Consider the following 14,924-nt stretch of genomic DNA (forward strand, 5'->3'; position numbering starts at 1 on the left):
ACGACAATGCAGACCCTAAAATAAAGTAAGCGAGAGATAGAGAGGGCTCTGCAAACCATATACATCTCAAAAAGTGTTACATGGTTGACATTGCTTGAAGTAAAAAGTCTATTTGCGATAAAAGAGGAACTTGGGAAGACGAGGTCTGTCTTTGTGTTAGGGGGCAACTGAGCCGATTCTATTGCACCAAAAAAGAGCCTGATTGCATACTTTTGGACACGGCATTTGGATATCTTTAATTGAGTTGAAGATAGCTTTAATTGAGTTTAAGATGTCTCCAACTCAATGCAAAGATATCTTCAATCCAGTTAATGACAGCAGCAATTTAATTAGCAGTATCTAACCATAATAGGGTTTAGAAAGATATCTTACGAGTGTTTTTCTTTTTTACACATCTAAGGCCAGATAGAATCTTGCTAAAAGAGAGAGAGAGAGAGAGAGAGAGAGAGAGAGAGAGAGAGAGAGAGAGATATGCGATATTGTGAATTCATTTAAGTTTGGTTCTGTAGCTCCTCTTTCTTTTGTGCTCTTTTCCTTTCCTTTCCTTTTCGGACGTGTTTAAGAGAGTTTTAGTGATGATTGACTTCTTGTCAACTCCGGCGTCTGCAGTTCAAGCGGCTCCCAGACTAAAGAGGCACGGAACAGCTAACCACAGAGAAAATATCAGACGCTCTCCTGCTCCTTGTCTGCTATCTGTCTGAGCCATCAACAAAAACAGTCAAAAATTGCACATGCATCTGATCCTGCTATCAAAGAAGACAGGAGAAGAATATCTCTCTGGCTTGCTGTTGCATCTACAGGATTCACACAGCTCGTGTCCTACGTGGCAGACGAGAGTGTAATGGGTCAGACTTGTCCGTAGCGGGTCAGACTAGAACACCCTGGACCCCTCTCACAACTGGGCCCCCCAGTCCCACCAATTTCCCACCATTTTTTTTCTGTTTCTTTTGTCAACAGATCAATCATGAGTTCAGTGAGCATCTAAAAAAAAAAACTGAAACTTTCATGTATTCTAGATTTATCACACATAAAGTGAATTGTTGAATCTTGATGATTAAGGCTTACAGCTCATTGAGATGCACCTGTAGTGCAGCTTTAGCAGAATTACCCATCAGCCCTCACAATGCATCACTAATCTGAGTTATGAAGACAAAGAGGGCATTCTGTAGCTAAATGGGACTGTCAACGTGTACAGCGTGTCCAGAACCGTCACAGAGTCCGAGTCATCTGAGGTCTCCGCCACACTGGTGGGGAACAGATACCACTGTGACACTGTGTGCAAAAGGTGAAGTGGGACTGGACATATCACGTAGGGGAGACAGAGCATACTGCGGCATACAGGGGAAAACAACAGTGAGATCAATATTAACAGAATTAAAAATATATATATATATCAGCTGTTAAAATTTTTAAACAACATAACCCTTAGATGTCTCACTCTTAGATCTCATTGCCTTTCTAGCACTGTGTTTAACAGCTGCATTAAAACGCTTGTCAATTTTAATGTCTTTACTTGGCAGATGCCCTAATCTTGGGTGACACTCTGTGCACTGCACACGCACGCACACACACACACATACACACATGCACGCAGACACTCACACACACGCGCGCACGCACAATCACACACACACACACACACAATTGGGTGCCCTGTGCACGCACCTGCATGCACACACACACACACACACACACACACACACAAACATACAAAGACATTGCCCACACAAAGTAACACATATGCACACACACACACACACAAAACACACACAAAAAGGAGTGATCTTGTTTCATCTATTTCCAGCACTCCATGCGCTCGTTCATTACGCGGCGTGTTGTCACCGGCTGAGGAGCGTCTCACCGGCAGGCACACAGCTGCACGCTGAGCCTCAGATTAAACAGCGGCACGCATCCGCCCGCCCGCCCAGCCCCGCCGTGCGTTACGAGACGACACGTTAGCGGCCCAGCGCGCTGCGGCACGACACTCTGTTGCTGCTGCTGCGTCGGTGCCGGCACATCACATCCTATCTCCAGGGGAAAGATGTGTGGGTGTCAATGGTATCACAGGCAGAGGTAATCACTTCAGAGGGGGGGTGGGGGGGGGGGGTGGATGTAGGGCGGTGTTAAGGAGCCAGGGGTGAGAGCCTATTAGTGGACATCCTAAGCGGAGAGGAAGAGCCAGCCAAACAGCTCCTCTCCCAGGAGCCCTGGAGAGCCGCGGAGGAAAAAGCTCTCGGAAATCCTCCTTCCTCCCGGCAGTACTGTGATCACCGCAGCCCCTCAGGAGAGCAGCTTATTAGTACGTGCTTGTGTGTGTGTGTGTGTGTGTGTGTGTTCCTGTGAAAGTGTAATGTTCCACTGTGCAACTGTGAGGCCAAATGAAAGGGCACACCTCTCTGTAGTTCAATAGTGAGAATACACTGTACTGTAAGGGCTGTTCTGTGAGAGCCCATGGGGCATTGCTCAGTACAGTATTCATTTTCACACAGTGCCCTCCTGGCCACGTGCGGACAGAGGAACAGGCAACACAGGCCTGGTCAGCATGTCTAGCATGTTTCACCCTTCACACAGTTGTGGGATGGCACCCTGTAACTGACAGCCAAAGTATGCCCTCAGCTGCACATGCTCAGCTCCACCATGTGGCCTGCTATATGAGCCATGATGGTGCGTATGTGTCTATTAGTGCAGGTGCTATTAAGCATGTGTGCCTGTGTGTGTGTGGTGAGTGAATGGCCAAGTGTATATGTGTGTGCCTATGTGTGTGTGTGTGTGTGTGTGTGTGTGTGTGTGTGTGTGTGTGTGTGTGTGTATGTGTGTGCATACAGTACTGTATGTGTGTGTGTGTGTGTGTGTGTGAGTGAATTTGGTTGGGTGCCCCTGTCCAGTGTTTCTCTCCTGCGGCATAAAGTTACACTGTGGGTCGTGACATTCCCACAGGCGCTGGCTGACATTTCTGCCAGAAGTGGATCCCGCTCAGCAGGGGGAAGGGCGGGGGGGGGCATGCATCACCCTGCTCCCCGAGCGTGTTACGCAAGCAACTAAAACACACCACAGACACGCGCACACACACATACATGCACGCTCAAATTCACATACACACACACATCCTTAAATCTAAATGCCCCTGCAGACTTCTTACATAAAGTACAGTCATTCCCATTCATAGGATGCTAAGGATGTCGTAAGTTTACGGCGTCCTTGAGAAACGCTCTTTCAGGATTCACTGTTTGGCTACTCTTTGATGCACGTTAAACACTTTTTTTTTCTTCCAAAGCCCGAGCTTGAAAATGTTCATCGATCTGCTTTTGAGTAGTGAGCATGCTGCACTACTAAACTACTGGCTACTTCACCATTTCACAGAGAAGTGGTCCATCTCGGGATACAGTGTTATTGTTTAGTATGGGGAGAGAGTGTATTGTCTGAGTTTGAAATAATACATTTTTGATGAATTATTAACCGCACCTGTGAACAAAGGGCCTTGTAAACACCAATTCTTCAAGCAAGCAATTCTTCAAAGCTCCCACCTCAACGTGGGCCACTCTCTCTCCAGGTTTGGAGAATCAAGGCATCAAACATTTTAGAAACTTACAAACTTTTCCAAATGACATAGATTTCACTCGGGTCACCGTCACCCATCAGCTGACCTTACGGATCCAGGTCTGAGTGAAACAGGATTGAGCACAATGCTGCCGAAGATGCCAGTGTTAGTGTCCGGAAAGACAGGGGCGAAGAGAGAGAGAGAGAAAGAGAGAGAGAGAGAGAGAGAGAGAGAGAGAGAGAGAGAGAGAGAGAGAGAGAGAGAGAGAGAGAGAGAGAGAGAGAATGAGAGAGAGAGAGAGAGAGAGAGAGGTGGGAAAGGGCTCTGGAGAGGGTCCGACGCACTGGGAGCTGAATGCATTTCTTAAAAATGGCGACTTCAAATGAGTCCTTTGAAAAAAGAGAAGAGGAAGAAGAAAAGACAGCAAAATGGGTAGAAGTGGAGGAGTTCATTTACACTTTACACACTTTAGTTCCCCCTTTATTCATTCGCCAATCCTCAGAAGTGTCTACGCTCTCGCTCTCTTTCTCTCTCTCTCTCTTTCACATCCATGTTCACCATGAGAAAAGAAAAAAGGAATCAGAAAAAAAGAAGAAGAAGAAAGAAAACAGCACTCGTTCTGAAAGCGAGCTGGAGGAGGCTTAGAATGGTTAGGCACTTTAATTGGATAAAAGGAAAAGATTAAAGAGCTCTCGACTCCGTTCCATAAATAATTGATTTCTAATGTATTGCAGTGGCAGAGCGACGCCCGTTGTTTGGCGATGGAGGATGTTTTGAGTGGCAGAACGCCTCGGATTTTCGCGCGCAGTCTGTCTCGCTGTCTTTGTCTTTTCGTGCTGCGATACGGAGGCCGCTTGAAAGGCGACGAGAGCAGGCGCGTGCCTCTCCGATTTGATCTTACGTCGCCGGAAATCAAAGATCACGCGTGTAAAAGACAGAACCCCCAAAAAAAAAAAAAAACTTTTTTCATTATTTCCGTATGTTGTGAGAGGCCAAACTTTTCACACTTGGGCGAGAAGGAAGACACGTCTCCATATTGAGCGAGCGAGAGCACAGACCGTTTCACAGTATTAGAAAACAAAGACACATCACTCCATTGTATGTGCAAACAAATCGGGGAGCCCACAACACATACTTCAGGCCTGTAAGAAGTGTTTTTCCGTGTTGTAAACAAGATCAAATTACAAGCCAGAAATAGTGGCGAGCACGGAGCAAAATGCAACCGCCTCCCAAGGATTCTATTCATCTTGTTTTTCAGGAACAACTGCCACAACAACACAAAAAAAAGGAAAAAGAAAAAAAAAAGAGCGAGAAACAATTCAAAAACATCTGTCTCCATCGCAAACTCAGCTCCCACAAATTATCCTGCTCTGTTTCCCCAGTTTATTACTAAGCAATGTTTTGATACACGGCAAAGAATTTCTATTTTTGCCCCTCCCGTCGCGAGTGTAACATTAATTTGTTGTGACAGGTTTCGAGAGGAGACCAAAAAAAGGTACAAAGTCATACTAAATTGTTTACGCTTAATTATGGCCACAAACAAATAGCATAGGTCACTGAGCGTTTAACAACAGAGATAGAGTCTGTCCAAATGCATTAGGAATATGACTGCCAGCTACCCAATTGCTAGAAGCCCCAATTTGCGAGCAGCTCCTTGCTCTCTTTTTCCTCCCCTTTTCTTTTTTTTTCACTGAACCTTCTCTCTCCTCTCTTTTCATTCTCTCATTCCCCCTTTTTTTCCCCTTGCCTGGCTGCTTGGGCCCATCTCCTTTTAGAGTTTGTTAGGGCTGCATCATCTCCACGCAGATGTGCACCCCCCACACACACACACACACACACTCCACCCAGCCCCCATCCCCCCCAGCCCAGGGCTGCACTCACCATCACAAAGGGAAGAGCCGTCACTGACCACTCTTGATCTCCTACTGGTCCTCTCTCTCTGCCTCTATCTCTCTCTCTCTCCCTCTCTTCTCTCTGTCTATTCCTCCTCTCTCTCCCTCTTCCTCACACTGTTTTTCTTTACATATATCAACACCCTAACTCTCTCTCTCTCTCTCTGTCCATTTTGGCCACTGTGGACAGGGGACCGGGGTCCACGCCATGAAGCATTAGCGCTCAGCCCATCAGAGCTGCAGGCCAGAGTGAGAGGGGCGGTAGAGGGGGGTAGTGTGTGTGTGTGTGTGTGGGGGGGTAGTTAGGGGGGTAGAGGAGGAGGTGGTGGAGGAGGGTATGGGTTACATGTTTTAGAAACAGGTTGGCAGAAGTGACCTGGGCGGGTGCCAGTGCGAGAGAAAAGGGCTGGCGGATGGTGTGAGAGAGAGAGAGTGAGAGGAGGAGTGAGAGAAGACAGGAAGAAAGAAAGAAAGAAAGAAAGAAAGAATAAAAGAAAGGAGGAAGAATATGATGTGTTTGTGCTTGTGTGTGTATATGTGTGTGAATGTGTGTATATGTGTGTGAATGTGTGTTTGTGTGTGTGTGTGTTTGGCATGTTCATTCTTTCCTGGGGTCAAACACTCACTCACGAATGAACTGTAGCACGGTGAGCTTGTGCGTGGCCGCCAGCTCCTCCTCACACGGCATGCAGCTGATCTTGCAAGCCTCACTGGAGCTGTCTCAACGAGGCACAGTCGCCGCTCAACACTGCACCAGGGGAGGAGGGAGAAACCAGTGTGTGTGTGTGTGTGTGTGTGTGTGTGTGTGTGTGTGTGTGTGTGTGTGCGCGCGCGCATGTGTGTGTGTACATGTGTGTGTGTGTGTATGTATGTGTGTGTGTGTGTATGTATGTGTGTGTGTGTGTATGAGAGAGAAAGAGAGAACTAGAATGAGGGGACTCACTTTGCATGGAACTATCAAAAGAAAAAGAACAAGTTCAAAAAACGAAAAAGAAGGAAAAAAGAAAAAGGAAAGAAAAGCTGACTCTGCCTCAGAGAGAGAGAGAGAGAGAGATTGAGAGAGAGAGAGAGAGAGAGAGAGAGGGAGGGAGAGAGAGAGAGATTGAGAGAGAGATTGAGAGAGAGAGAGAAAGAGAGAGAGATGAGAGAAAGCATTTCCACCGTTTCAATGTGCTTCTATGTTTCTGTCTTCTATGCTTTGGCAGCAGTGGTTGTAGTAAACTGCACTGAACTGAACTGAACTGAGAGAGGAGTCGCAGCCAGGCCGCTCATGCCACGCAACATGACGGACATTAAAACTGGAAAGCAGAGGACAGGGACAGCATAGACAGATGGGAGTGTGTGGGGCAGTAGGGGAGTAGGGGTAAGTAGGGGCAGTATGGGGGTGTATGTAGGGGCAGTAGGGGTGTGTAGGGGCAGTAGGGGGATGTGTGTAGGGGCAGTAATGGGGATGTGTGTAGGGGCAGTAAGGGGGATGTAGGGGCAGTAGGGGGATGTGTGTAGGGGCAGTAAGGGGGATGTGTGTAGGGGCAGTAAGGGGGATGTGTGTAGGGCCAGTAGGGGGGATGTGTGTAGGGGCAGTAATGGGGATGTGTAGGGGCAGTAAGGGGGATGTGTGTAGGGCCAGTAGGGGTGTGTAGGGGCAGTATGGGGGTGTGTGGGGGCAGCAGGGGGAGTAGGGGTGTGTAGGGGAAATAAGGGGTGTGTGTAGGGGCAGTAAGGGGGTGTGTATAGGGGCAATAGAGGGGGTGTGTAGGGGCAGTAGGGGTGTGTGTGTAAGGGCAGTAAGGGGTGTGTAGGGGCAATAGGGCTGTGCAGGGGCAGTAAGGGTGTGCAGGGGCAGTAGGGGTGTTTAGGGTAGTAGGGGTGTGCAGGGGCAGTAAGGGTGTGCAGGGGCAGTAGGGGTGTTTAGGGTAGTAGGGGTGTGTAGGGCAGTAGGGGTGTTTAGGGCAGTAAGGGTGTGCAGGGGCAGTAAGTGTGTTTAGGGCAGTAAGGGTGTGCAGGGGCAGTAGGGGTGTGTAGGGCAGTAGGGGTGTTTAGGGGAAGCCACAAAATCTCTGGCTCAGTCCAGGGTGGTTCCATGAGCAGAACTAATGAAGACCTGCGAGCCAAAATACAACCAATCACAGCAGGACAACAAACAAACACACAAAAAAACTTTGTGGGAAACTCAACTCCGTGGCCCAAAATAGTAACAAACAGCAATTAAAAATTCAAGCCCTTGTTAGTTCCAGCCTAATTAATGTGCAGTAATGGCAGGCAGTAGGCAGCGTGCATCGAGCTATTTATTACTGCTCACAGTGCAGCATAATGCACAATATGCACTAAATATCACCTCTTAAAAGCTCACTGGGTAGAAATAGTCAACCGCGGGTTTAGGAGGCATTCTCCTCTGTTTGAACACACCAAACATACACACATGTCCATAGAGTAGCATTCTGAATATAATCGTGCAGTTTAACATCCAAAAACAAAATAAAGTGTGTGTGTGTGTGTGTGTGTAAAATACAGAGATGGCCATAGCATTATGGATATAAATGTGCAATTTAACACCCAAAAACAAAATAAAACAGAACACAACAGACAAAAAAAAGTCTGTGTCTGTCAGTACCACCCATGAGCCAGTAAAAAGAGGCAGCCATCTCAAGACTGGCAGGACATTACATAAACAACATACAGTATGGTCAGTTTACACTGCACTTAGCCTGTCACCTATCAAATCTACAAGCCCGGCAGCAGCAGTAGTGGCGAGCGTCTTTTCCCAGATCGTTTGCCTCTGTTCTGAGAGCGGGACATAGCAGACATTAGCGATCACAGTGCAGCGCAGGTAGGCAGACAGGCAGGCAGGCAGCGTTTCTCCTAATCCACCTGACACACCTACACGGCAACCAGACACCTGCTGGCCATATAATTCTAATCCAATCAAATCACCGCTCTGATATTATCAATGCACTTGCGCAGCTAAGAGGGATTAAAAAAAGAGGGTGGTGTGTGTGGGGAGATATACTCTGGACGGGCAGCAGCAGCAATCCGGGATTTAAAAAAAAAGCTGCCATTTGTTTGTTAACAGGTGCTTCAGCAAAAGAGGATTTCCTGTGAGGTTTGCTGCCTAGAATGGAATTGAGCTGTAAATACAAGCGCTAGAGCGCTAGAGAGAGAGAGAGATACTGTTCATGTGTGTCAGCCCAGTTTCGGATCCTGTGATGTTGTACGATACGGTTACTTCCTTGGCACTGCTGCCAGGCAGGGTGTCTAAGTTGTGCCAAGCGAAGGCTTTGTTACAGTGAGTACGTAGTCTCCAGCTGGTGTCTCTGGGTACTCTCACATCAGGTAGAACAGAGCACGGAGCAGAGCTTCAGGGCACACCTGGGGGCACACCTGGGGGCACACCTGTACCTGTTTCACAATCAAACACTGGGGTGGGGGGTACGCGCTGTGGCGCAAGGCAAGCTACAGCATCCCACACCACATATGGATCCAGTATCCACAAGGTTCACCACCTCACCCTGGGGTCATTTCTCAAACGCACATCCCTTCTCTCTCTCCTCCCACTCATTTCATGTCTACCTCTACTGTTCTATCCATAGCTAGGAAAGCCCAACAATACACCTAGAGAAGTATCAAATACTGCCTAAAGACACCAACCACTCACCCATTGGCACACAGGGTCCCACTGAAATAACATGAGAGGTGAGCCCAGGCTGGGAGCTCCCATATGCATGAGCTTTTTCACAGTTCAATTGCATCCATATGGTGCCATGACATGTGACGTGTAGGAAGTCCTCCAGTCACTGCACCTTGCCCAGAATGCAATGAGGCAAGTTCACTGCTGCATGAGATGCAGTCCTGATGGCGCTAAGCGAATGCGCTATGCTACGCTACGCTGACATATATCCAAAGGGCCTGGAGTGTCTTATAGTGGCTGTTCAATGGCACCACACTCTCCCTGTGTGGTATAGGCACGCATTTGTGCTGTAGCATAGAGAGGCCTGTCAGAGCATAATCAATGAGGCATTGAAATCACACGCAGGGCCTCACATCAAAACGAATGCAAATGTGAGATTGAACTGGGGGATCCGTGTCACTGGAATGGCTTTTCATCACTGATGCATAAACTTCCGATGGAGCAGAAAGAGTGTGTGAGTGTGTGTGTGTGTGTGTGTGTGTGTGTGTGTGTGTGTGTGTGTGTGTGTGGTGGGGGGGCACAGAGTCAGAGAGACAGGGAGAGAGAGAGAGAGAGAAAGAGAGCATGTCAGATAGCAAGAGAGACAAAGTAAAAGAGAGGAAGGGTGAAAAGAGAGAGAGAGAGAGAGAGAGAGAGAGAGAGAGGAGTGAGAGAGAGAGAGAGAGACAGAGAGAAATGGGCCGGAGAATGTGTCCGGCAGAGGAAGAGGCCTGAAGGACAGACATGAGTAATGAGAGATGCACAAAAGGATGAAGATCCCCTGGCCTCAAACGGGAGAAAGAGAGAGAGAGAGAGAGAGAGAGAGAGAGAGAGAGAGGAAAGCCAAGAAAGAAAAGCAGAGAGAAAAGAAACAGAGAAAGAGAGGCTAGGAAAAAAATAGAAAAAAAAGACGGATAGATAGAAAGAAAGAAAGAGAAAGAAAAAAAGAAGAAAGAAAAAAACAGACAAATGAGCGAACACACACATGTCAGAACGGCCGAGAGCCACACCTGCCTGTGCATCCTGCTCTCTCGGCATGGCAGAGGGGGAGAGGGACCCATCGGAGCAGGAGCAGGGGCAGGTTTGGAAGGCATAACAAAGGCTTTGCCCCGGAACACGGGTTACGGCACTTTTAACACGCAACACAGCCCACTTAGTCTGACACACACAAGAATGGGCGGCAGCAAACACACACAGCTCGCTCTCCTCAGAGTTGGCTGAGGGCGAGCAAATAAGCGAGTGAGTAATATGCAAATGCACTCAACCAGAGTATCTAGGACAATGCACAAGAAAGCTGTCTGACAGGGCCACTATTAATACATTAAACTCAGCAGGCTCACTATTGAGAAACACAAGCACATGTACAGTATGTGTGTGTGTGTGTGTGTGTGTGTGTGTGTGTGTGTGTGTGGTGAGCCCATTTGTGCGTGTGTGTAAGACCAACATCATTCTGACCCATTTCTCTCCGTTGGTCCATTCGTCCGGTTCGACCCGACCCGAGTGAGCCCGTTCCATTGGCGGGTTGCTACGCACTCGATTCCGCTCTTCCAAGATTCTTCATCAACATTTCATGCGCACTGTCTTATAAATTATGAGCGCTCTTCCAGCTGACATTATGAGGATTAACGGCAATTCTCAATTTTTGCTCTACAGTCTGTACAAGACAGAGAGAGAGAGTGAGAGAGAGAGAAAGAGAGAGAGAGAGAGAATCTCCTGACATTTCAGAGAGTTCTGCTCCACCATCAGTGAAGGATGTTTCTGGATGTTTCTAAGAGCAGCGGGGACTTAACAAGAATCCTCATGTAGCGCGAAGTCACATATTACATCTCCACAAGTCACCGCATTTTCAGAAGGCGTGCTTGTTAACAGCTAGCTCATCCAAGCTTTACACCAAGGGGCCGTGTCCTATCCACAGCAAACTGTGTCAGTCACTGAGCGCACCCAACAGAGTGCCCACACACATGAAACATGACTGCAGAGAGAGCCCAAAAGGGCAACACTACAATGAATAATAAAACAATTTCACTCTTCCCTCAACTGTTAGGCTTATTTCCCTATAGGGCAATGCTGTTTTGCCACAGACCACCTTACACCTTGAGTAGGAAGGCAGTATGAAGGCATTCAATATGGGGAAAAAAAGACAACATCAGGGCAAAACCTTTTAATTATAACAAACGTCAGTGGTTATAAATAGGTTATCATACGTCAGGTTTATCATGATTATTCATAACTGACGCTAGTGAGTGACGCTACTGACGCTCCCGAAACTGTGAATTCTTCAGGCCTATATGGTGTCGTTGCCTCTCAGAAGTAGCCAGGCTGGGAAGACACTCGTTAAAAGACAGGCTATGTATCTGTGCACGCATGACACACACACACACACACTGACTTCTTACGGCCCTGCAAACACACAGCACCTACGCACAAGAGACGAGCATTTCAAATGTCACACGATGGCATCTCAAAGACACACAGGCTGCCGGGGCTCTCCCCCTTTCTCTCTCTGTCTGTTCCTCTCATGTGTGAACCTCATCAGAAACTCCGCACATATCGGAGTTTTCTCCTTAATAACAAAAAGTCTAATAAATCTTTCTCTTTCTGTTCTGTCTCTTTCTCTCACTGTCATCTCTTAATCAGGATCTTCAACCGTCATTAAAAAGATCAAATCAGTACATGGGAAAGGTCTTTTTTTCAAGTACTGACGATGGGAATATGTTACTTATTCTGTGATGCTTGCTCTTTATCCACACTGTTAGGGTACAGGGTTTATTGCCACATTGTAGCAATTTAGTCCATGATCTTTCAAAAAAAGGTTTTATGTGTATATTATATGCATATATGTTTTCTTTCTTTATTTATTTTTCAAGGGGGCAGGAGTAGGAGGACTTCTGCCTTTATACAGATGGGATAGTGAATGAAGCAGGGGAGAGAGAGAGAGGTGTTGAAATGGCTGCTGGTAAGTCAAAATTATCCATATGCATTCTGGTTTATTCTCAGTTGAACAACTTTGCGTGCTTATGGCTGGCGCACCAACCAACTACTTCAGCTAATCTTTATGATCCGAGATGATTTTGAACCGTGCCCTCCAAAAGGAACATCAGAGCTCAGGATCTGACAGCGGAAAGACGCGGGATCCACTCGGCGCCTCCTCCAGAGGCCGACTGACCTTCGCTTCTGCCACGTGCTCCGATGGCTACGGCTAATTAATGGTTCATCAAAGCTATTAGTGGCAGCAGTTAGCTGGGCCTGCTGGATGACGACACAAGATAGAGTCCGGCAGAAAAAGCGATTGTGGCCTTGGACTTGATTCATCTGCTTAATTACCAGCCCTGGGGTCTCTCCAGTAACACGCCTGCCTGCCTGCCTGCCTGCCTGCCTGCCTGCCTGCCTGTGTGCCTGCCAGGCTGGCTGCCTGCACAGTACTCCCTCTGCACCTCGGCCTTGTGTTGGTATGGTAATCACCAGCGGCCTCTGATCTTAAGGGCAGACTCTCGTCCACGCTTTTGTCTTTTTCCCCCGCCGAGACACGGCCCCATGCTGATAAAAGGAAGCGTATGTGGGTATTATGGAGGGATAAAGGGAGGGGTGGAGAGAGGGGAGGAAAGATACATAGAAAGAGAGAGAGAGGAGAGATACAGAGTGAGAGAAAGGGTGCATGTTTGCACTGCATGTGGTGTGTGTGTGTGTGTGTGTGTAAATCTATAGGAAGGCAGGCAGTTTAAAAGAGGCTGTGTGGAATGTATGTTGAGAGAGTAACCAGTAGCATCCCCTCAATTCTCCTACACTTTAGTTTCAGCAAACAAGTCCTCACACTCACCTCCCTTTAAACCTCCTCTTCTCCTCCTCCTCCCCCATACTTCCTCCTCTCCTCTCCTCCCCGCACCTCCCATCCCCCCTTTAAGCCTCCTCTTTAAACCTCCTATTCTCCTCCCACCCCCCCTTTAAATGTCCTCTTCTCCTCCTTTCCCTTTGAAACCTCCTCCTCTCCGCCCCACATCTCCTCCTCTCCCTGGTGTCTCATTCAGCTGTTAATCCTCCTACTGCACTTCATCCTCCTCCTCGGCATCACTCACTCTCTCCCTCTCTCCCTCCATGCTTCTCTCTCTATCCATCTATCCCCCCCACTCTCCAGCCATCCGTCTGTCTCACTCTTTCTATCTCTGCTATCTACCCATATATCCATCTCTCTCTCTCCCTCTCTCCATCCAAACTTTCTGTCTTTTTCCTCACTCCCTCCTTCTCTTCTGTACAGTGATGGGATGCTTCCCCAAGGCTGCATCAGTAGACTCTGTATCTCTAACAGTGTGTGTGTGTGTGTGTGTGTGTGTGTGTGTGTGTGTGTGTGTGTGTGTGTGTAGGGCGGTTTGCATGGGTGACCTCAGTTCACATGTGACCCATTTTTGCGTGGCTGGCTGTCTGGCCATCATTGCTCCGCCTGAGGCCAGCCTGAGTTTGCAAACACTGTGAGCGAGTGGCGGTACGCATGGACTACCAGGGCCAACGTGGGCCACTCCAGGGCACTTGCTCACACATGCCCAGTGTAACCTGCACGACAGGGTAATGGCCTATACTTGTGCAGAGACAGTCTATAGTCTAGTGGAGATTGGTGTAGGTTTTTACTAGACCAGATTCTAGTACTCACCCCAAAGACAACACACACACTCGTGGATAAGTTTATAATAAAAATATATAGTTTATTTCACAGGTCAAAGTCATTCAATTCAGTTTAAGTTATTTTAATATCAATATTAAAGAGATGTATTATGTTATATCTGTTTACTATTCTATTATGCTATTTTATATGTTCTATTCTAATATTCTATTTATTGTATTTATATCCATGTACTACTTTATATTTTTGTTCTATTTAATATCTAAGTCTAATTGTATTTTCCTTTTTAAATACTATTAATATATTATCCTAACCTTATACTATATTACCTAATATCTTGTCTTATATTTATTATCCAATATTATTATATACTATAAATTAAACAAAATAAAACCCAACCCAAAACAAAATGTGAGTGCACTCAAGAAAATAATAAAGAAAAGAAAATAAATGAAAAGGGGAAATGGTTCAGTCCAACTTGTGCAAAGTGCAATGTCCAGATCCTAACACAATCACAAGGGTAAGGGGATGTGAACAGGCAGTCCAAAAGGAAGGGGCAAGTTGATGTAGATGGTGACGACGGTGAATCCAAATCCAGGACGATGAGGGAAATCCAGAAGGTATCCAAGAGTTCCAGGGCAAGGCAACGGGGTTTGTTCGGGGTACAACAAAAACCAGTCAGGATTCCAGTACCATACAAAATACAAGGGAAAAGTTTTCTTTCTTCTTTTCTTTTCAAAGGGTGATCATCAAAGCTTCGTGCGGGGGAAAGAGGATCTTTATATTGTTTTCCAATGTTCGTTTTTAAGTGTCCAAGTGTCCAAGTGTCCGTAGTTCCAAGTATCTATTATGATTTCGAAGTCGTCTGTATTTTAATTCTTCTCAATCTTTCCCTCCGTCTCTCATCAGACGTAGTGCTACTTCTTCTTCATTTACCGATTGACGGTTTTCTATTGTTGTTTTTTAAAATTTGTCTCGTGTTGTTGTTTTTTAACATTTGTGTCATGCACGCATCTAGGGGCTACCAGGGAATTATTGTGCATCAGAATGGGAAGTGGCAATTCATTGGGTTACGCCAGCAAAGAAAGAAAAGAAAGAAGAGAAAAGAGAGGGGGGGAGAGGAGGAGAAGAAATGAAAGGAGGAGGAGAGGAGGAGGGCGGGAGGATGGACGGAAGAGAAAGGAGGACACCAGCGAGTCAGCTTAGCTTAGAAAGCCT

At 47.0% G+C, this 14,924-nt stretch overlaps 1 protein-coding gene across 7 annotated transcripts in view; it reads right to left on the bottom strand.

The window, feature by feature from the left end:
• LOC125300311 (LIM domain containing preferred translocation partner in lipoma) overlaps nucleotides 1-14,924 on the bottom strand; it is a 198,350-nt gene that overhangs the window by 28,574 nt on the left and 154,852 nt on the right. Inside the window, exons 1-2 of one of the 7 annotated variants that reach the window (XM_048252093.1) lie at nucleotides 5,420-5,596; nucleotides 3,463-3,927 (exon numbers count right to left, since the gene is read on the bottom strand). The exons of 5 other annotated variants lie outside the window; for them this stretch is intronic. The gene's annotated coding sequence lies outside the window, so the exon portion shown is untranslated. Of the gene's footprint in view, nucleotides 1-3,462; nucleotides 3,928-5,419; nucleotides 5,597-14,924 lie in introns of those variants that run through there. One more of the 7 variants, XM_048252094.1, reaches the window with a different exon arrangement.

The sequence above is a fragment of the Alosa alosa genome, chromosome 9, assembly GCF_017589495.1.
Source record: "Alosa alosa isolate M-15738 ecotype Scorff River chromosome 9, AALO_Geno_1.1, whole genome shotgun sequence".
NCBI classification, from domain to species: domain Eukaryota; kingdom Metazoa; phylum Chordata; class Actinopteri; order Clupeiformes; family Clupeidae; genus Alosa; species Alosa alosa.